The 22466-nt window shown below is 45.1% G+C and overlaps 1 protein-coding gene across 9 annotated transcripts in view; it reads right to left on the bottom strand.

Moving 5' to 3' along the window:
- Window positions 1–22466, bottom strand: part of ENOX1 (ecto-NOX disulfide-thiol exchanger 1) — a 509205-nt gene that overhangs the window by 398682 nt on the left and 88057 nt on the right. For 7 of the 9 annotated variants that reach the window (XM_072976305.1, XM_072976293.1, XM_072976304.1 and 4 more), the window contains exon 2: window positions 8431–8496. The exons of the other annotated variants lie outside the window; for them this stretch is intronic. The gene's annotated coding sequence lies outside the window, so the exon portion shown is untranslated. The remainder of the gene's footprint in view (window positions 1–8430; window positions 8497–22466) is intronic. 9 annotated transcript variants of the gene reach the window in all.

Raw genomic sequence — 22466 nt, 5'->3', positions numbered from 1 at the left:
AGTTCTAGCACAATTCCAGTTATACTAAATATCCATTTTTATATCATTATAGATACAGAGACACTGTTAGTAGCTGAGTCACGTAATGTTCCATGATTACATTTCCTTTTCCGCATTACTTTTGTCCTTCCTGGAGTTAATCATTGTTACATTTAACTTGGGTTGGTTTCCTTATGTACTTCTCAGGAGTTTTATCCCCAAAGCCTCCCCCAGATTTGTCAATCTCCCCTCAGTACCAACACATCAGGTGTCTTACAAGTTTTATCATCTTGATGAGGTCCCTCCTGAAGGCCGCCACCTACTCCATTTAGATCGGTGGGTCACTAGTCCCACTGCACAGCTAGCTCTCATGCGGTCCCATCTCTGGGATCTGGGGTTTTTCTTTTTATTGGTTACCCCATCATTTATCAGGGCACATCATAGTCCTTTCAAGTTTAATGATGAAGTATTGGTTTTATCTTTTAGTCAGGACACTCTGAACCTTTGGTTGGGAGAAATATCTTTGAATTATTCCTTTGATCGTTTTCTGTCCTCTGTTTTCTATATTCTCTCAATCTGGTGCTACTATTTTTGGACATTTAACCTAGCAGATCGATCTTGTGAGTTTATTTTTTTTTCTATATTACTCTCTGTTCTTTCTCTTTTTCCTCCACATTCTGGGAAATTTCCTTAACTTTATCTCCCAGTCTTTATAAACCTGTTCTGTTTCGTGGTTGTAATATCACGCCTTATTTCTCTGAAGATAGGAACGATTTCTTTTTTTAAGATTTCTTCTTCCTGCAAAAGTTCAGCTGCATCCAAGTTGCTTTTTCCCTGCATCCATGTTTTAGTTTCTGTCTCTCATAACAGAGACTGTCCTTAAATGTCTGATGATCCTAGGCTGTCTGCTGATAATTAAGGGTGAGAGGCCTTAGAAAGTCAACGGGAAGGTTACATGTGTGTGTTGGGTGGGGGATTTATTTTAGGATTGTTCTAGTTCGGCCTTTTCTTTGGGGGAACCCCTGTTGTCTGGATCCTCATGTTTATTTTTAGGTCAGAATTTCCTGGAGTCTCCTACAGGTGGGGAATCATCCCGGCTGCCCTCAGGCTGGGGGGCAGGGAGGAGGCAGCCAGGGTCCTTGGGATGTGGTAAACTACGCAGTCTCCCTGTTTGCAAGACTATGCAGTACCACTTCTAGCTTTTACTGATACTTTTCAATCCAGAAACCTCTATTTTATCATCTCTACAGAAAAAAAAAAAAATAATATCCATTCCTATGCTGGAGAGGAAAAGGGGCCACTACCTCCTTGTGCAAAGTTGGGGAGCAGACCTGAACTTTCAACCAATACTCTTAATTGTAATCCCATCCTCACTCTCATTTCCAGGGGGCTCCTGTTGCTGAAAATGCCTCAGCTTTTGCAGAGTTCGTCAGTATAAATAAGGCCACTTCTTTTCTCCTCTGCTCAGGAAGCTACCATTCATCCACTTGTATCCCAGATTTCCAAATGCTACGGCTGTTGTCCCATTTCTTTGTTTTTGTAGGTGTGTAAATTTAGGAGGGAAAAAACCCTTAAATATCATTTTAATGCTGTTTTGGGAATTGCCAGAAACTAAAACGTGTATTCATCTTTAACCTGAAACCAATCTTTTCATATTGATATTGAAATGGGGATTACGCAATTTAAAAAAAAGTTAACCATTCAGACAAGGCCTAATGTTCAGGTGGAATAAGAAGTAGGGAAAATAGCAATTTGGGGATTTTGGTGAAACTGAAGTTAATAATTGAATATTTTTGTAAACCAGGATGTCACACTGTCCTAACAATGCATCAGGCAAAGTGGGAAATAAAAATATGTCCTTATTTCAGAACAGTCTCTAAAAATTCTCAAAAAAGGTTAAATAGTAAAGAGGTCCCTGAATTGATAATTAACCTAAAAAAGGGTCTGCAGAGGGGAAGAGCACCAGACAGAAGAGTAGAAAGGTAAGGGGCGAACGCACTGGAGGAAAATGGATTTAAACTCAGTTTTGAAGAATAAATGTTAGACCTTTCTTCTGCAGAGTCTGCATAATGTGTATTAGATACAAAGTGATCAATTGAGAAATAAGATTTACTTAATGCAGACTAAGGCTGCTAGCAGAAGAGGGAAAAAAAGCTCTTCTGCTTATAATACAGCAGCTTTAAGTCTTAATTCTCAGTTTTTCACCATAGCAGGTCATTAAGATGTTGAAATCATTTTTAAAAATACCAGTTAAGTTCACTACAAACTTGTGAAAAGAGATCCAGTAAAATGTTGTATTTTTTCTCAGTGCTGCTTAGATTTTGAAGTTACACTCTTGTAGATACTGGAAACTCCATTATCACTGAAAGAACTGCTGGTAAAACAACTCTGTCACTGTGGCTCTGCAACTCTCTGGTCCCTAACACCATCTATCTCACTGAAATAAAGAACATGGTTTTTGATAATGCACGGTTTTAAGGAATGGAACTATCACCGCGGGCAGACGGACTCAGATGGATATAACATGAGAAGAATTCCAAGGAGAATATCGTGCCTGTTTGTGAAAGTGGGATGACACAATGAACAGACAAAATCTGTCTTCCCCATCGGGTCTGGGTAGGTGCTAGTGGGAGTCAAGTGTGGACGGGTCGTGGGACAAGTCTAAACGCAGGAGTTCTTCAGAGCCGCGAGCGGGGGTGAACTGCGAAGGTCCATGAGCCTACAACTTGGTAGACAAAGAGGACACACGTTTTCTGAAGAAGGAGTGATGTCATCAAGGTAAAGTTTCAGAAGATATAATCAGCCAGCATGCTACAGGGCCAAAAACTTAGTCACAGAAAATGGTTCAGATCCTAAATAACACAGTGATCCAAGGTCACGCAAAGTCGGCCCGGGCAGCCCGGCAGTAGACACGTGAGAGAACTCACTTCAGAGATCAATGAAATCGAGCCTTCTCCGTCTACAGAACTATAGACAAAGTCAGTCAAGGAAAAGGGATGGGACTGAATTAGTCCTGACAAAAGCACTTCCCCTGAAGTTGTTTTTACACCCAATCCTTGGTGTCCTTCGGTTTTTAATTCGAGAAACATTTCCTGAGTATCTACTATGTGCAAGGCTGACAGTCTTTGCTCATCATTTTGTCTCATTACCTTAGACGCCGAATGAAAAAGATCCCAGCTAATTGACCTCACTGGCTGACTGATGTTCTGTAAGAACAACAGATTGATTATTTTTTTAGACAGCAATACTAATTCTCCCATCATGTTCTTCTCTTTCTGTGCACAGGGTCCAATCAACTCGAAGGGCCAACTCGATTCGCAGAGCAGAAGAAAGGCGTTGAGAGAACAGGGCCCATTAGGCGCAATATTGCCTCAATTACTCTAATTCCATTATTCCTGCTCCTATTACTTCTTTAATCAACATCTCCTTTCAGTTATTCATGTTTACCCTTTTCAAAATCGCAAGTAATAGGATTCTGGTCCTTTGGGCTCAGTGGCAACAGACCTTCATAAATACATTTCTGAATTTGTGATTGTGTCCAGATCTGCAACTGAGAAGTCTCAGATTGAATCAAGCCTGCCAGAGGCCGCCCCACAGAAGGCTGCAGAGCTTCTTAATGCGATATCGGTGCTGTCACCTGTTCTGCCATTTGTCACTCACTGTCAAGCCCAGCCACGTGCGGCCTCACGGCTTTGCTGGTTTCTTCTTCCCGTGTCTCGGCCTTCGGGCGATTTAACTACTCTTCAGAGGGGACCGTTTTCTGTGCACATCCCAGCTTTTCAGTTAATGTAATCCTTCTCCTCTTGCTGATAATTACTCCGCTCTGCAAGAGTTCCAACTGCATACTGCATCCACGACTGCCTCTTCCACGGAACAATTAATCCACCCCTCTGTTCCACCTCCGTGACAGCCTCATGAATTAAACGAACTCTGTTTTCCCTCCATTTCTTTTAACAAACGTCAATGCACTGTCTACTGTTTGCGAGATGCCACACTTTCAGAGTAAACAGGACACATACGGAGGCCCTCCCCGCAACACCTGCCAGCCCTCCTGAGGGTGTTACTAAACTACCACGTGATGTAAAAGAGGCACATGACAGGCATGATGTGCAGAGTCCACTGAAAGTTCTCCTGGCACTCAGAACGGGTAAATTTCTTAGGAGCGGAGGGCAGTTTCACAAAGGAGGAGAATGTGAGTGAGACCCTGTGGGACGGGAGGACTCTGAACATGGAAGCTGGAAGGGGGAAGGAACACACTGTGCCTGAGAAGAAAAGCAGGCAAATCTAGTTGGGACAGATGACTTAGAGAGTCCGTGAAAGAGAGAAAGGGCTGAGATCTGCAAGTGCCAGGTGCGGGAGGCCTGACTTCCCTGTAGAAGCAGTGAGGCCGGGAGGAGTTGGGCAGGAGACAAGCCTGTGAACACAGTCAGCCTCCTTGCCACGTGTGGGATGAACGGAAGGCAACTGCAGTGTGTAGACATGAGACGGAAAGAAGGCTCAGCAACCTGGAAGGGGAAAGGGACCTTCGAGATTCAATGCCTGCCTTCCTGCGGAGCCTGACCCAGCCCCTCACCCTCTCTCCCTCCCACTTCACGCTCCCACAGCATCCACCCAAACAGCACACCTGCTCCCTCACACCTCCCCGCTAAGCTGCCCGGGCCCTGTCTCCTCTGGAATGTTCTCTCTCCACCACGCTGGTCCACCTGGCAATGTTCTACACCTTCCAACCTCCACTCAAGTGCCACCTTCTCTCTAAAGCATTTCTGGACTCCCTGCAGCCAACTCAGGAGCCCTCTGTCCTGTGTGGAAGGAGCACAGAGCACAGAGCGCCATCACTGCAATAATTTTTTACATGAGCATCTCCCACCTAAATTAGAACACCCCTGATGTTATCCCCAGAGCGATGTGTGGTACATGCAAGGACAACACATGAATGGATGAATGAGGGAAGGAGGGAATGAATGAATGGACCAATGGAATGGTCATATGAACCAACAAAAGAAAAAAGGAAAGAAAAGCCCAGAAAAGGATGTTCATATATGAAAGGGCAAAGGGAAGTAAGATGATGAAAGCATTACGGAAACTTAACAGAGCTCAGTGGGAACCAAACGTCGGGGGAGCAGGAGGTGGAGGAGAACGGCCAGCTTCTGAGTTCCCTGCCAACAGCCCGCTGCCCCTCTTCAGAATTTTTATATCATCAGCCTAAAAGCACTGCATATAAAATACAGATTTAAAAGAAACAAAAAAAGGAAGCATCAGGAGACAAAGCCAGAAAAAGAACCCAAAGAGAACAAACACCGAGATTCATATTTTAACTCACCCACGTGCAAATATTTTCTAAGAAAGTCTGATAGACTCCTGATTCAAAGAAAAATTGCTTTAATTACAATGTTTCCCATGTATCATAAACACGCATTCTAATTTCAGATGTCTTTTAAAAATTGCCATATTAATTGCTACCTAAAAAAAAACATAAAAATCATTTTCCTTTTTAAAATTGGAGTCTAACAATGAATATGTGTATTATCATCAATTCCACAAAACTCTTAGAGCTGAATTTTCAGAAATCTCAGGTTAATGAAATTGGAGAGTACAAAGTGGAAGTAGGGGAAAAGACTTAGCAATGATGAACTAGTTTTTAGTTTTCAAGGCACCTGAGATTTTATTTCCGGTTTATTCCTCTTTAATAGGAGAGAAGTGTTAGGTACACACAAAACAACCTAGTTATTGCAGTAAGATTTATGAGAATGCTGTAACCGCAGCAGTGCATACTTTAGGGCAATAAGCAAGCTATTTAAGGACAGTTTAATAACCAAGATGCAACGGCTCACTGAAACCGACATGCAGTCGTCAAAGGGCTCTTCCAGCATCACTCTGATCTGCTCGTTGTGTGACCAGAACAAATTGTTTTCCTTTTAATTTATTCCTGTAGACATTCTCACAAAACAAACAAGGGGATTGACAGGGTAATTTATAGAACAGCTTCGAATAGAGGGTAGTAAGCACTTCAGTAAAATGGAAAAAAGAGCAGTGGAGGAAACGTAAGCAGGACGAAGTTACACATCCTTATGCGACGGCGTTTGGTGGAACTGTGCCTGCCTGCATCACACACCCCATAAATATCTGTCATGCGATTTACCAATGTTCTTAGGCACTAATGTCAGTGTGAAAAATGCTAAAGTGAATTTTTATTTTCATTTTCTTTTTCTGCTGCCTGTCACCATCTTATAAATCCAGTGCTGTCCAGGCCAATGCTGTCACTTGGCCGTGGGACAGCCTGTAGCCCCACCCCCAGGAACAGGGAAGCTCCTGTGGGGCTGAGAAGCCTGGAAGTGAATTATCCCAGCTCACCTGCTGTGTGGCCTTGGGGAGGCCGGGGCCTGAGCCACACGCTCAGTATCGAGAGGTTGGCCCGACTGCCTGCAGCCCTAACCCAGGGGCAGAAGTCAATCCGCAGGGCCCCTAAAGATGCCTACTTCATCGCCAGGAGGAAGCCCGCCACCGGCCTCTGACTTCTCTCAGTAGGAGGCTTCCTTTCGGGGACAGAAAGGTAGTCCTTTCCTGGAAGTCACAGTAGGCACGTCCAGGAAGATCTCCCCTTGCAGGAAATGAGGGTTTTCTAGACAAACATCCCTGAAGAATGGGTCACTTAAGGGCTACCTTAAGACCAGTCGCTTCGTATTTCATCAGAACTGAAATATAAACACGCCAAAGACCACTGCTAATAATTTGGAGCCAAGGAAGCACAGAGAAGAGAGAAGACACAATGACAGGAGATCTGTTTCAGGGCAGCATTTATAGGCGAGAGCTCTGAAACAGGATGTTAAATTTAATAAGTGCAAAGTGATGCAGCTGGAAGGAAAGAAGAGCCTAGCTAAGTATGATTTAAATGGTATTGAATTAGCTGAAAAGACAACGGTGATGTACTGATAAAGATGGCAAGTAAATTGGCGTCGCCAGCAGAGAAAGCGGGCCTGGCTCTCGCAGAGGGCCATGTCTTAGAAAGATGTCTGCTTGCTGTTACTTCTAAAAGAAAACTTTTATTCCATTTATGATGTCTTTGAACTTGGACTCTCCTGAAAGTAAGGGTTCGCTGAGGACAAGGCTCAGCAGAACACCCGCCCACTTCTGCTCACTGCACTTCGCTTCTGCAAATTGATTTGACCATGGGCATTATGGTCGTTGCCGCTCACTCATTCAACCACTATGAAGCAATAAGAATCACACTGGTTTCTTTAGGGCAAACCAAGAGGAATCAAGTCCCCTTCCCTTAGACAGTATAATGGGTTGAATTATGTACTCCCAAAAGATGTGGAAGTCCTAATCTCTCACACATGTAGATGGGGCCTTGTTTAGAGTTTATGCAGATGGCCAAATTACAATAAAGTCATTAAAGTGGTCTCTAATCCAGTGTGACAGGTGGAGATAACAAGGGGAAGTTGGAACAGAGAGACGGACAATGTGAAGCAACAGGAAGAAGATGGCCATCCATGGACCAAGGGACACCTGAGGCTACCAGAAGCCAGGAGAAAGGCGTGGACCATATTCTCCCTCACAGCTCTCAGAAGGAGCCAGCCCCGCTGACGCCTTGATTTTGATTCTAGCCTCCAAAACTGTGAGGTAAGTGTCTGTGGTTTAAGTCCCCCACTTTGTGCTACTTTAGTACAACTGCCAGAGAAAACTAACACAGACTGGGTCCCAAAAGAAGCAAAGCCAATGACAAAACTGCCAGATCCAATGGAACTCCTCGTGGGCCTCTGTCTACAGATGGTTTGACTCAGTCAAGGGGGCCAGGTCCAGTCACTGGACCACACACCACCACCGTCCATGTCAGTTCCATAAAGCCCATCAAACAAAATGATGGTTTGTATCCTGTACAGAGGCTGACCCAACGGGGACCGTTTAATCCTCTGAAAGGATGATCGGAAAGAAACAGAAGCAATAAAGGTTAATGGAAAAATTAATCTTGGTGACCTATTCGGGCAAATCAAAGTTGTGGGACATGCATTTATTTAAAAGGAAAATGCAAAGAATCTTTAGAAGGGCAACTTCAGATAAGAGGGCAGAGATAAGACTTTAATTAAAAGAGTCTTCAGTAGTCACCTATTTACATAAATGTTGAAAAGATCGTCTTCTGATAACGTAGTGACGATGAACAACAGCAATAATTCTGTGTTAACTCTGCAGAAGATGGAAAGAGATTTCAGGTGACCAGTCCTGCTTCCTCACTGGGTGTCCACCCCGTAGTAGGTACCCTGTGGATGCTCCCCAGATGCCTGTTAGTTTACTCAGACCACTATGACTGGCCATCTGCACCCTGGTTATAAGTGAGCAAAACGCATACACGAGAATGACGTCAACTGTACAGTTAAGCTGCATCACTTCTCACACGGTGACAAGTGATCTGCCGTTAGTCGTGCTTGTCCCTTGCTATACCCACCATCCCTTTACCTGAGCACGGTGAGCCCTCTCTCCTCCAAGGGTTAGAAAGATGGTATCATGCTGGCTGCGAAGGGCCTGTAAGATAAAGGCCGCCTTGTTAGAGAGAATTTCTAACATCAAACTGAGAGAGTCATCTGAACATATGTAAGCAGATGCGAGGCTTCGCTTACAAATTTCAAGCTGGAAGTCGCCCTTTCCTATTTCCAGCCATTCTAACTGCCTGTCCTTGGAGAAGGTCTCTGCATAGTCATAATCACTGAGTGTGAAGGTCTCATCATAAACACAGCCCTTGAACTGTCAATCTTCCAAAGAATATTTCTGCTTTAAAAGTGGTCCCTATTGCTAAAGTCACCGGACCCAGACAAGAGCCAGGGCCAGGGCCTCCCAAACCTAGAAAAGCCTAAGTAATAAAGCTGTATATTAAGGAAGAGCAGGATGACCAGGAGTATCATTCGGAAGCAGTGTGAGGAGCTGACCACTATAGGGTTACTCTGCTGAAGTGTGGGAAAGACTTCTGGTGCATTGCCCACCTGAAATACGAGTTAGGCACTTGTAAGTTTTCTCCCAGGAAGTCTGTTGTTCTGCAAACTATAAAAATGCATCTAGAGATTTTCACAAAAGAAGTCTCAGCTTTGTTCATTAGCAAGTATTTTGAAATCTCGCGACGCAAGTTGGGTCCACGGACCAGCAAAGTCAGTACCACCAGGGAGCCTGAAAGGCTGAGACCTCCTGAAACAGAATCTGCATTTGAACTCAGGTGATTCCTATGCTCATTCAGGTCGGAGAAGCGTGGTTTTGAAGTGTCTGATGCATCTGACCTGAAATCACTTGGAATCATAAGAAATAGGTTGCCTGAAACTTCAAGACCATCCTCTGGTGTCCAGGGGTTAACAGAATCACAGTCCTTCTATTACAGTAGAACGAATCTGGGGACCTACTAAACTCTCCAGAAACCCCTTACTGGCTGGCCACGTCAACTCTTCTCTTCCAGAGTATACAGGCTAGTTGAAAACTGACATCGAAAATCATAGCTGATTCTAGAAGAACTTTGTTTTACACTCAAAAGACCAGCACCGTAGGCCAGTCATTCATTCCGTAACCGGAGAGTGGACATATCTACCTACTCCACAATCCATATTAACCCACACTGGGCAAAGAGCCCCAAGTGCAGTGGCAGGACGGAAATTAAAGCAGGAAATGGGAGCTCTCGCAGGGAAGGGTCAGCGCAGGAGGGGAGGAAGGGTGCAGAGGGAGGCACGGGTGCACACTCAGAAAGCACCTGCCCCAGACCTGGAGCTCTGTGGAGGCTTCCTGAGCTGAGCTTTCAACAAAGAAGAGGAAAGATTTTTCAAGAAGCAGCCCACCTACAGGGCCAGTGAGTGAGAAGCTGGATTAGGGTGAGCGTTCAGACCAGCAATGAAGGAGTCAACTACCTTGCTTAGAAAAAATGTTGGATAGTGATTTTATAGTTTTTTCCCTCTCAACTGCTTTGAATATTTGCATGCACGAGCTGTAACTGTGGCAGCCCTCGGGAACATTTTCTCTCCTTTCAACTCTCCTACCTGTAGACAAGGAGGAATGGCAAACATCAAATGCATGGAGCTCCGACTCAGAAGTCTGCTGAACACTGCAAGGGGGCAGGGACAACAGAACCGTGCCTCCACAGCTGCTGGCTGATCACACGGAGTGTCAATGAAACCTCAACCAGCGATACGGGGACCATAAAAGGAATCGCATTAAAGTTAACACAAAAGTCAGCAAACTGTCTTCAGTGAGGGACACTGGCCATTTGGCAGGTGCACCGCTGGGAGCAACTGAAGGCTCTCGGTGAGACCACAGTGTGTTCTCCACTGCCTCTGCCTGTCTCCTCTCCCTGAATTTAAATAGACCCTACCCTGCCTCCTTCCCCCTCACTTCCTCCTGTGATTTCTCTGACTCATTCTCCTTCTCCCTCACCACCTCCAAGCGCCCTCCCATCTCTGATTCAACTCCCTTCTTCTCCCTCTCAGCCTGCCTCTCAGCCCCTCCTGTAATGAGGAAGAGAAGCGAGGGTAACAGAGCATCTTTCTACCTTCTTTCCCTTGTTCTATCTCTTTTCCCTTTTCTTCACTAAAACTCCCACACATCTTTCCCCTCTTCTTTGCTCTCTCCTTTCCTCAAGTCGAATCTCTGTGATCAGCGTGTAGCCAGTCCTCCCCGGCCCAGAGGTGAGAAGTGACAGGAAAATTGCTGGACCCCTCTGCTGATTCACTGTCACACTTGGAGTTCCCAAGATTCTCCCGACCTGCTGCCAGGTCAACAGTTGAGAAGGAAAAAAGAAAAAAGAAAATTTAAAAAATGCAGTAAGCTAGCATTTTCTCAACAGTTTTTTAAAAATGTAGGACAATTCTGGAATGTTCAGCTGGTGTAATCAAAGGATACAGAGGTGTAAAGTAATCTAGGCAAAAGGGCTTCATTCTATCTCTGGTTTTCTGTAGGGATGCTCCCTCCACCCTACCATGAATTCAGCTCTCTCCTTAATGTTAATCTTGCCCCTCTTGTGCCCATCGCCCAAACCCTCCCAAGATGATTGACTTGCCCAGGGCTGGTGACAATACAGCAGGAGTTAGCAGAGTGCTTCCTGATAAAGGCACAACACAGCACACAAAGAGGTTCATATAATGCCCCATCAGGAAACCTAGCAAGTAGATGAAGATTACTGTAATATAGAAAATGCCTGGAACCACTTCCCCCGTGAAATGCACTCAGGAGAACTCTGCAGAGGCGGCTGCGGAAGGGCAATCTGATACATGCTCTTTGAATTACAAAGAAGCAATCGGGTTTTCTTTAGGTGTTTCACTCTTATTTTCAACCCCTGCGAACCATCAGCAAAACTCCGCGGACAGATCTGGTTTGCTCACCCTTTATGGTGCCTAGAGGAAATACAGGAGATGCTCCCCAAACATGTGAGGAACGAATGAGTTAACTAATCAAAGAATCGACTGATCCATCGACATAAACCTAAGTCACAACAGAATCAAGCAGCTGGAGGAAAAGACTACGACAAACATGGAAAATCTCCCCCAGCTTTCATCATTGCCACCTAATCATAAGGTCAACACAGGGTTTTGGATGTCACTCATCTCCAAGAAGTAGGAAGGGAAGAGGGGGCGGCCGGGTAGGGACACGGAGTGGTCAGATGTGACAACTAATTTTCCAATAGCAAATGAGCAAATAGAAAATCTCTCGAGAACAGACGAAAGTTCTCGAAAAGAGCACAGCAGTCTGGGATAAATTAGTCAGTTCCTCTGTTTGTTTCCATGATGTTTGGTTCACAACCTGGTATTAGTGACGGTCTCATCACAGCATTCTTCTTCTTCAAACTCTGTGAGTCACACTAGGAAGTGATGACCTGACCATGGCTCCCCAAGATTCCCGGGGCAAGCCAAGAAGGCTCCAGAATGGATTCACTCTGAAGACCAGGAAAGGGATTGTAACCCCAGCTTGGAAAACGCTGGGGTGGGGGTGGGCAGCGAGGAGATGTGATGGGTGGAGCTACGCCTACTCAGAACCCCGAGAGGTCCCACCCCTCTCGACTCCCGTGGGAGCTCAGGGACCCGGTTAGCAGCTCCCCAAACAGGGATGCAAGTCACTCCAATCAACCAAGAGTGAGAGCAGAGCTGGCCTAGCTGGTGGTGCAACTGGTTATCACTTGCTCTTAAAAATGTCTTAAACGTATTTTATTACATATAATCAGTGTTCCTGGAGTAGGCGTTCACTTTCTTCGTGTTCAAAAATTCACAAGCAGTTCTTTTTAACATTAGCAACATTAACACCATTAAAATCATTGGGCTGAGATGGTCACCACCTCCCCCCCCCACAAGAAAAGACATCTTCAAACACCTACCCCATTATCATCCAGAAAGATCTAGAAAGACCCAGTGGTAACTTTCAACACCATTGCCCACTCCGTCCCGAATCAGTTTTAACAAACGCCCTGCACCCTGTAATCTGAAAAGAAGGATTCTGCCTCTTGAAGAGAAAACTTCAGCAGCTCTAGGGCACGTATTTTAATTTAAATCCAATCCAGTGCAAAATGCCTCGATGGCCCATCCGTGCAGAAAGAGTATTTTAAAGCAATTACTTATATTACTACATCTGCATATCACGAGACCTAGGTTTGTTACCATTCAACAAGCAGGGTCTTCTAATAATAAGAAACTAAAGAAGAGACAGCATGTTTTAAGCGTTCCTCCCCTTAAATTTCATTTTGAGGTGTCCAGCAATAGAGTTTCCTAATCACATGAGGGCCTGAGCTCTACAATTTCAGTCTTGCCTATACATCATTGTAAGTATTTCCAGGAAGAAGAAAATAGTTGTACTTGTCATCTGCCTTCACTCCCTCAAGTCCCACAGCTGTGCTGTTTAACTGGGCCGCTGAGAACTGCAGAAAGGAGGGGAAGTCTGTGACGGCCCAAAGCCCACTCGGAGTGCCGTCCCCCCCTGTGATCCACGTGGTGTCCTTTCCAGATCAACTTCCTGCTCAGTTTCACCAGCACCTCAACACTTTCATGACCTCTGACCTCACCTGGATAAGCTGCTGCTTATGGGAAGGATATAAACCACTTTCTTCCACAGCATCTGTGTGCACACGTGTATACGAGTGTTCATTTCTCGTATGATTTCCAAGTTAGAACTCAAGGTCAAACAGGCAAATAGTGCATCCACAGCAGGAGCTGCAGAATGAAGGCAGAGCAAGGAAGGGGCACCCATTGCCACCACTTCCACTGCACCCTGGGAAGGTATAACAGAACCCAGACAATCCCCTTCTCAGTCCTGAGATCCAGCCACGCCCTCGGCTAAACAGGCCTTCCCATGGAGGGGGGTGGCCCATGAATGCCTCACTAAGAGATCCCCACATATTTCCATAGTTTACGAGGACAAAGCAATTACGGCTTCAGTCGTTCGTGAATAAAGCTCCTTAACATTTTAATGAGAACATTAAACTCAGCTTCACTTGGTTTGGTCTCCCTAGAAAGTCTGTTAGCCTTGGACAAAGTTTCTTTAAAAAGCAGTAATGACATCGCAGGCCTCTCTGTGCCCCACGGGGCGTGACCGGGCCACAAACATGGGCTGCATCACTTCTCTTCTGAACCAGCCCATATAGCGTGATATGGGTGCTGTCTGGTAAATGAGAGAAGGCGTCCAGAGAAACACTTTCCTCTCTGTGGTACTTGTGTGTGTCTGCGTGCTCACTCATTTTATTTCTGACTTGTCTCCTAATTCTCCTTTTATGTTATACACAGCTTTGAGTCCAACGTGTGACTCAGTAAATGTTAAATCATACTTTTCTGCTCTTTTCCCTTAATCATTTCCTCCCGCCTCTGCTCTCTCTGGCAACGTGACCGATTGCCACCAAGGCTCCCAACTGCCATCTGCCTGGGGGCCCATTACATTCAGCAGACAATCAAGAGAGCTTCAGAAGCCAGCGGTGAACAAGAAATAATTCTCAGCCTCAGTGACTTAACAAGAATGTCGGCCTCTTCCTCTGAACAGAGTCTGGAGCTGCGTCAATGAGAGAGTTCACCACCCTGAAAACCAAGTGGGACAGAAGAGCAAAGCTGAAGGGGGTTAGTATATTCGGGTCACTGATGCAGTCAACTCTCCCAGCATTGACTGAGCACCTGCTGTGCACTGAGAACAGTTCCTGATACTGGGGTGCAGTCAGAAGTGAGGCAGACAAGACCTCCACTCCCACAGAGCTTAGCAGTAAACAGTAAGAGAAGACATCAGAGGGTAACAAGTGTGATGAAGCACAGACAGTAGGGTGATGGGGTAGGAGAGGCCAGGTAAACAGGGCAGACAGGAAGAGACAAGCAGAGCAAAGAGCTACAGCAAAATCCTTAAGGTCAAGGTCGTGGAAAGACGTGGAGGAATCTTAAATGCATAGGACTAAGTGAAAGGAGCTAATCGGAACCGCCCATCTCCTGTATGATTGCAACTACACGACGTTCCGGAAAAGGCAAAGCTATGCAGAAAGTAAAAAGATCAGTGGTTGCAAGGAACTGGGGAGAGGACGAGATGAACAAGAGAAGTACAGAGACTTTGTAGGGCAGTGGAACTTCTGTATGACATTGTGTGACTTCTGCATAATGGTAGATACATGTCATCACACATTTACCAAAAGCCATAGAAGGTACAACACTAAGATTGAGCCCTAAGGTTAAGCATGGACTTTGGGTGATGGTGACGTGTCAGTGTAGGGTCATCGACTGTAACAAATGTATCGCTCTGGTGGGGGATGTCCTCAGTGGGAGAGACTGTGCCTTCAGGCAGGAGATATATGAGAACTCTCTGTATTTCCTCAATTCTGCTGTGAACCTAAAACCACTCTTAAAAAGGAAGTCTTTTTTAAAAAAATTCTTAAAGTAAAAAAGTGTGGGGCATTGAAGAACAAAAAGGAGTCCGGCTTTGCTAGAATATAGTAACCAGGGCAGGGCAGGGAATGACACCAAGGAGGTGACGGGGAGGAGTTAGAATTCTACTCTAAAGGCACCAGGAGCCACCGGCTAGTGTGAAGCGGGGCTTGTCACATGTTTTACGTATCTGACAAGTCACCGGGCTACCATGTGGGAAATGGATTAGAGAGAGGAGTCAACAGAGGCTGACGATGGTGGTCGTGGGCAGCAGCTGCAGAAGTGACTGGATTTGAAATATGTTTTGAAAGAAGAGCTGACAGGACTGACGATGGATAGTTTGGAAGTGGGAGGTGATGGAGAACGAGAAGTTAAAGATGATTTCTGAACAGGAGGAGACGCTGTTCACTGAGACGGGGAAGGGCCTTGGGAAATTACCTGTGAGGACCACACAAGGTGCCACGCGGAGCCCGAAGGAGGCAGTGGGAGCATCCAGGTCCACCAAGGGAGCTCAAGTGCGACTGGCGTGACCTCTGCCTTCATCAGAAAAGCAAATGTGTGTGTGTGTGAGGGAGAGAAAGACACGTACACTCACATACACTTACGTATAGGGATATGTGCAAATATATGGCATGTTTAATAGACAGGCTTTGCAATTCCAAGAATATTTGAAATCATTTCAACAATCTTTCAAGAAATAAAGGGAAAGAGTTGTGTTGTGGTTGTGGTTGTTGTGTGCCCGTTAACACGCAAGGAAGCCGAGGGCAAATGAGGTGAAGAGCCTTGCGGGAAGTCACAGGGCCAGGCACGGGCAGAGCTGAACTAGGAACCAGGCGTCCACACCGCACATCACACCCCTCGGGGTAAACCATCCACAACATGCTGTGGGACACACACTCCGGATGAGGTGAGGGGTGGGGAGGTGTTGCCCCCTTTCCTTTACCCATCCTGTCTGGACACTATTTAAATCAGCCATAAAATGTGGCTGACAAATCTTAAAAAAAAAAAATCAATAACATGAAAGCAAACCTCACAGAGAGCAAGTCAAATACTCAAGTGCAACGTGACACTGATTTTTAACCAGATGTTTTAATTATGAACAACAAGACCTCTCACGCACGAGCCCTTCAGAAACCTTCTTGGGGTGACAGAGACGGAGCTTCCTCCAAAACAGAAGAAACGGGCGTAAGACTGTCTCCTGATCCGCCTCACTGGGACCTCCTCACCTCTTCTCTGGGTTTCTCAAAGCACACGAAAAGCACCACATATTAGGAAAAGGGAAATAAAAACATTAGGAGCAAAGGGTTGACAGGTCTGGTTTTTGCAACATTATTTAAAGGAGCAAAATTCAACTCGATGAAGTTACTGCTAAAACCATTCCGATCATATTTAAAGAAGACAGGGGGCGGGCCTGGGAGGGCTGGCCGCACTGCTAGCCCGTACACCACCTCTACAGGGCTTCACAACACACTCCTTTTCCAGCCACCAGGCTCTCCCCCAGAAGCTGCGAGTCTCCCACCTCACATCTTGATGTCTGAGAGGGAAACAGTGAGGGGGTGTCCGCCTCCGTGTTTGTCGCTGTGAGTTACATACACTCCGTCCCTCCCGACTGTGGGCTGCCTGCTTTTCTTGTTGATTTGCAGACCTCCTCTCTGCTGCTTTTCTCTAACAGTGTGTTTCCAAAGGACCCCGATGCCGCAAGCACAGCCCCATGTGCGGACTGCGTGGTCGCAGCCAGCAGTACCCATGGTAACCGGCCTGAGCACCCGAGCAGCAGGTTAGGGAGAAAAGGGCTTGAGATGTTTGGCCAGCTGCTCCCTGACCTCCAACCAGGGGATTTAGAAAATCACTTTTCAGGGTTAAAATCATATGTAAAGATGGGAATCAGTCCCCGTCAATGTTGATTTTCTTACCAAATGTTTTCCCGGGGATACCCATGGCCAATACGCTCGGCACACACGGAAGGAGAGTGGACACCTGCTCTGTTGTTAGACAGACACTCGCGCGGCTCTCTCTCTGAAACAACCCACAGCTTCATTCACATCGAGATCCTCCACCGGACCCTATCTGCCTACAGAGCCCTGCTCGGGTGCATCATTTTCCTAACTCTGTCTTGTCATTCCATTCAGATGTTCTTTCTTCTTTTTGGTAGTGTGGTGATTGCGATTTGCAAAGAGAGTTCAGGAAAGACAGATGGCAAGAGTGCAGGTAAACTGAGGATAGTTCACAGGGGGCTGGACTCAGAGCGTCTGCGCCTAGTTAGAGCCTAAGTCAGCGAGCCAGGTGGGCCGACGGTGGGGGCCTGGAGGGCAGACAAGCACGCGAGTAGGAATGACCAAAAGCAAGCAGTGGACTAGAAACCAGGGAGGCGTCCAGGGTAGCAGGCTTTCAACCCCACTGAGAGACATCTTAGAGGCGACTCCAGAGCCTGGAAGCAGAAGGATGCAGGACCCCAGTGGTACCTGTCACGGGCAATGGCAAGGAACAGTGTGGGTGACAGCACGGCAAATGTCACACTCCTCTCCCTTCACAGGCAAAATAACCTCTCTGCACTGCTCTATTTCTTGTCTTTCTTTCACAGCTTGGGCCTGATGTCAAATACCCTTTTATCCTCGTAAGACACCTGATACCCTTGCCAGCCAATTATCAGAGTGACAACCCTATCCTTACACAATTACACACCATCGCTTTCTTTGCAAAGCATTTTTTACATCTACAGTGTCATTTCATTCTCACAACAACTACGTGCCATACACACTATGAGATCAATAAACCCAGACTCACAGAGACTTAAAATTTTGCGCAATGCCACACAGGTTTGAAAGAGCCTTCACTCAGACCCAGATCTTGCGACTGGAGACCCTGTGCTTTCTAGAACACGCTGTTAGTCTATTTCTTGTCCTCTATGTGCTGTAAACTTCACTAATCTAGGCTTCACTAATTCAGAATTGGTGAGGCAATAAACCAGCGTCCGCTGATGCTGACTTACCTGGAATCTGGGAGGTGCTACAACAGATGTGCCTACAGCATCACACAGGATGCTGGATGGGGAAACTTCAGCCTGAAGGTAGAGGGAGAGGAAGCTTGACTTTGTTTAGTCATGAGGCCTACATCACCAACATAGCACCAATGTGCAGTTACAAAAATTAATTTGCTAACTATAAATGATTTAATTCTGTTTTCATGGCTAATCAATATTTTCTAAAATTAAAAAAAAATCCCTCAAATGTAAGGTATGATCTTAAAGTAACGGTACTGAGTCTATAGGCTAAAATAAAAAGCCATCACAGTTGTATGGTTCTGTCAAGCACTTTTATCATTTATTACATTATCCTGTAGTTCAAATTTCTGTTCATTCATATCTGCCTCTCCTTAAAGAGTCTGACATAAAGCTGGCCTTCAAATATTTGTTGGATGGATGGATGGGCACACAAATGGATGAATGCATGTGTCATTCAAGCTGCACCCCATGTCAGTTACAGAAGGAAATGCCACTTGCTTTAAGCTCAATGGGCCAAGCTACATAGATACAGATTCAAATCCTGATGTTTGCCATTATGTCATATTGGGCAAATTAACTCAGTCCTTGATTCTAAGCTTCCTCGTCAGCAAGGTGCGGTTACCTCCGAGTACCACACGGAACTGACGAGGATCAAATGACGTCACAGACTCGGCACACGGCCCAGGTTGCAGAAGCTGCTGTCGCTTATATATTTCCCCCTTTCTATCACAAGTCTAGCATGACACCTTTCATACCACCCTTTACAATGGCGCTTCAGTATACAAAACCCTGCTGTGAAGCTAACGGATAAACATCAGTTCTCTACAATGATGGTCCACCTCCCCTCCACCAACATCAAACTTGTCTACTCCTGGTTCAGAGAGAAGCTGTTGTGCATAACAAGTGTTCAACCGATTTTGATGACTAACTGTGTTGATGACTAAATGAGTAAATGTCCCAGAGAACTGAAGCCCATCAATATTCCTTATGTTTGAAAGCTTTCTAAAATGTATGGTATACTTAACCACTTTGCTAAAAGAGCAGGTCGAAAGAGCTGTAACATTTTCTTGACTCAGGGTTATCAACATGAACTCAAGACTTAACAATGGAATGAGAAGTTATAACTCTGTAGGCTTTGTAAGTCAGTAGATTTGCTCACATTAAACATTTCCAGCTTTTGACCCTGTGATCATGGTTTTCATTTCTTCCATGGTCAGTAGCTTCATCCTCAGGAAGGCATGAGACACTGAGTAATTAACAAGACAAAATCTTCGTCATCTTCAAAGAGTTTACCAGGAATCATTCTCACGTATTTCTCAGCTATGGCCTCATGAAACATGTTTAGTAAGAGCTTCAAGGAGGACTCGCATCTTTCCAAGTCCAAGGAGACCTGCTAGATCCCCCGTACATAGTCGGCACTCAACAAATATTTATAAAGTGAATTAATAGAGTAAATAGCATGCAACCTTTATAATTACTGTTTTCTATTTGATGACTTTATTCTAATCCATGACTAGGCCCCTGACTCATTTAAGGCTGTACTTTTTCATCTGCAAAATAAGGAAGTTTGGGTTAAATGATCTCAAAGATCCTTTCTAACATTAATCTTCCATGGTCCTATACTTTTGGTCACATATATATGTTCCAGATGATGGAGCTGCTGGAAATCTGACCACCAGGTGAGATCTCAGAGGACATAATGAATAAACAACGCACTCTTCACCCTCTATTACAGACGTCCTCGAAATCACTAAGTGCTTCTTGGCAATATTGTACCATATCCTTGTACCATGGCAACAAAAATTTAAAAATTAGCTCTTTGATTTCCTTCTCTCACCCTTAACATCATAAATGTAGAAAGACTGACCCTGGAATGTAAACATATTGATCTATGTTTATTTTCCCGAGTCAAATGTTCAAAAGTGAAAAACTAGCATACTTCCAAAGCCAACTGGGTTCAAGCAAACAAAATTTAAAATTCCTTAAAGGAATTTTTTTTTCCTAAGAACTAAAGCTAGCGCTGCCACTGATCCTCTGTTCCTAGCTATTTCTTGGTGCATATATTAACCTACCAGCTACATTTGTTTTAGTAATATTACAGCTTCACTGTTTGCATAGAAACACAATTTGACTCCTTTAAACTAGTCTAACTATATTAAAACTGAAACTTCTAAATTAAAAGCGTTCACACAGACAGGAGGTGAACGCTTTCAAATACCAAGTCAAAGATTTGTCAACAAGCAGAGCTGGGAGGCACAACAGCACAGCTTCTACCCCGGAGGCACCGGCCGCCTTGGACAGCTCCCTCTCCCAGGGAGGACGCGGTGCCTTTAATTCCATCCGGCACAAATTCAAAGCACACTTTCCTCAAGTGTTGTACCAAACTCTCTAGGGGATGCGAAAAATGAATAAAACATATCATCTCTGCCTGGGAGGAGATGCAGCAAGCCGAGCGGGTAAAAGCAGCGACACCGGAAAACAACTACCTGGGAACGAAAGCCAACTTTGCCATAATGAGCTGGACACGAAAGGGCAAGTTACTCAACCTTTCTGATCCAGCGTCTTCCTCCACATCATGGTGCGAATAACAGGACCCACCTCGTTAGGGCTGTTATGAGGATTCACTAAGTTATCCCTCCCACCGCGTTAAGAGTGGTTCCGGGCATACAGTGAGCACTCAGCGTTGGCACCTGTATTGTGATTACCATCATTATGAACATACAACCCACGAGTTTAAAAGCTTCATTTTTTTATTTAGTCAAACTGAAGCTATTACAGATCCTAGGACATGAATGGGAGAAAGCAAAGTGGAAAATTCTCTTTCCAAGTTTCATGATTTTCCTTGTGTCTTCCTGACCAATTCTAGCCCCATCTCTTCCTCAGACAGACATGAAGACAGTGATGGGTAAGGATGTAAAGAGGTGAAGAAAAACGGGAAAGAGAGAAAAGGAGAGCGTGTAAGGGGGACAGGCAGGAGGAGCATTTCTGAGTGACCTCAAACCATCAGGGAGGCAGGGGTTGAACTAAGACGGAGACAGAAATTTGCTGCAGTCCTGCCCTGACTCTTTTCCTCCTCTGTCCAGAAAATCCCTCCTGCTTTTCCTTCCACTGTTTACACCTTTGTTTCATAGACTGTTAGAGGCAGAAAGGGCCTCATAGGTCCCCTAATCCAGTTTTCTTATTTCATACATGAGAAAAACCAAGGGCCATTCACCGGTGGTTGTACTGCTCTGTGGAGGCACCAACAGCGCTAATGCTGGACTCCCGGTGCCCCTGGTCTGTGCTGTCTCCCTGAGGACAACAGAATGAGTACATGGAGTCTGGCTGGCCCTTATCCCGTTTGGCAGATGTACAAATTTTTATCTTGGGAAGAAGATCTTGAGAAACAGTCTTAAATGAATGAACAAGGAGCTTACTGTTTTTAACGCAATAAACATGTTTTATGATTACCTTCATTGCCTGCTAAGCCTAAAATTAGGTTTTTCTATGCTTGGGCAAGTTCTGCCTACCCAATAACAGAACAATCAGATTGCAATCAAACAGATTTTCTCACTTGGGTCCTACACAAACAGACAGACACACACACACACACACACACACACACACACACACACAACCAAGAGGCATTTAATCAAAACAAAGTTTGAACCCACTCTTAATTGTCACTCTTCTGGCCTGTGTTTAAGAGAAGGCAATATCAAATATTGCAAGATAAGGCTCTCCGAATATAGACTTTAAATCATTTCTCTTCCAAAATAGGAACAAGTTTCTTGCTACGGCTTCATACGCTCCTTCTAATCCAACAACAAAAGGCGGCCTAAGCCCTACATTCCCTGGGCTTTCCTGTCTGGCTTCGCGGTGCGCCCTCAGCGTGGCTGTCCCAAAGCAGGTCAACAGCCTCCCAGATGGCTTGACTTTCCTTATTCCTAGCTTTCAAGTGCACAGTGGAACTGAGGCTCTGAAACCAGAGCCTTTTAAATACCCTTTAATAATTAATATATTTAAAAACAAACACCGTAAGTTTGTGTTTCTGTTGTGGTTATAGCTCAGATCCTTAAGTATCTGGCTAAAATGAACATTTTCAGAAAAAAAGGAAAAGCCCCTGGCTTGCTTACACACTCCCCCTTTCCTTTCCCCTTCCCTATAATTAGGGAGTTTCTCTCTTATTTGCCTCACGATGTGGGGTTTCAAAGGTGTGGCCTCGCTGTGATTAGGGGAGAGATTCTGTCAGTTTTCTCTCATTGTTCAGACTCCAGGAACATCCAACTCTGGGCCACTAAAAATAACTCAGCTCTGTTGTGCAAACAGGTGCTGACTTTTAGTAGACTAGATTCACATAAAGCCTATTTATTAGAACTGGGCTTGGTAAGGATCGTTTACGAGGGCCTAGACTCTGCCACTACTATGATTTTGCTTTTGTTTTTGTTTTTTGTCTTTTTCTCTCCATTTTTCTTTCAGGGTAAATGCAGCTGGCCACCACCGGTGGTGGTGGTCATGGCCGCCATTCTCATTCATAGGAAATTCAATAATAGGAAAGGCAGAACTCAGTGTTGCCAAGACAACTGCAAAAATCAAACACCGAAGCAGCTCGGGAAGACTTAAGCCAAAATCTGAAAGTTTCTAAGGAAGGAAAAGAAAAAGCTGCAGCA

The sequence above is a fragment of the Vicugna pacos genome, chromosome 14, assembly GCF_048564905.1.
Source record: "Vicugna pacos chromosome 14, VicPac4, whole genome shotgun sequence".
NCBI lineage: Eukaryota > Metazoa > Chordata > Mammalia > Artiodactyla > Camelidae > Vicugna > Vicugna pacos.
This window is presented reverse-complemented; position numbering and strand designations above follow the sequence as displayed.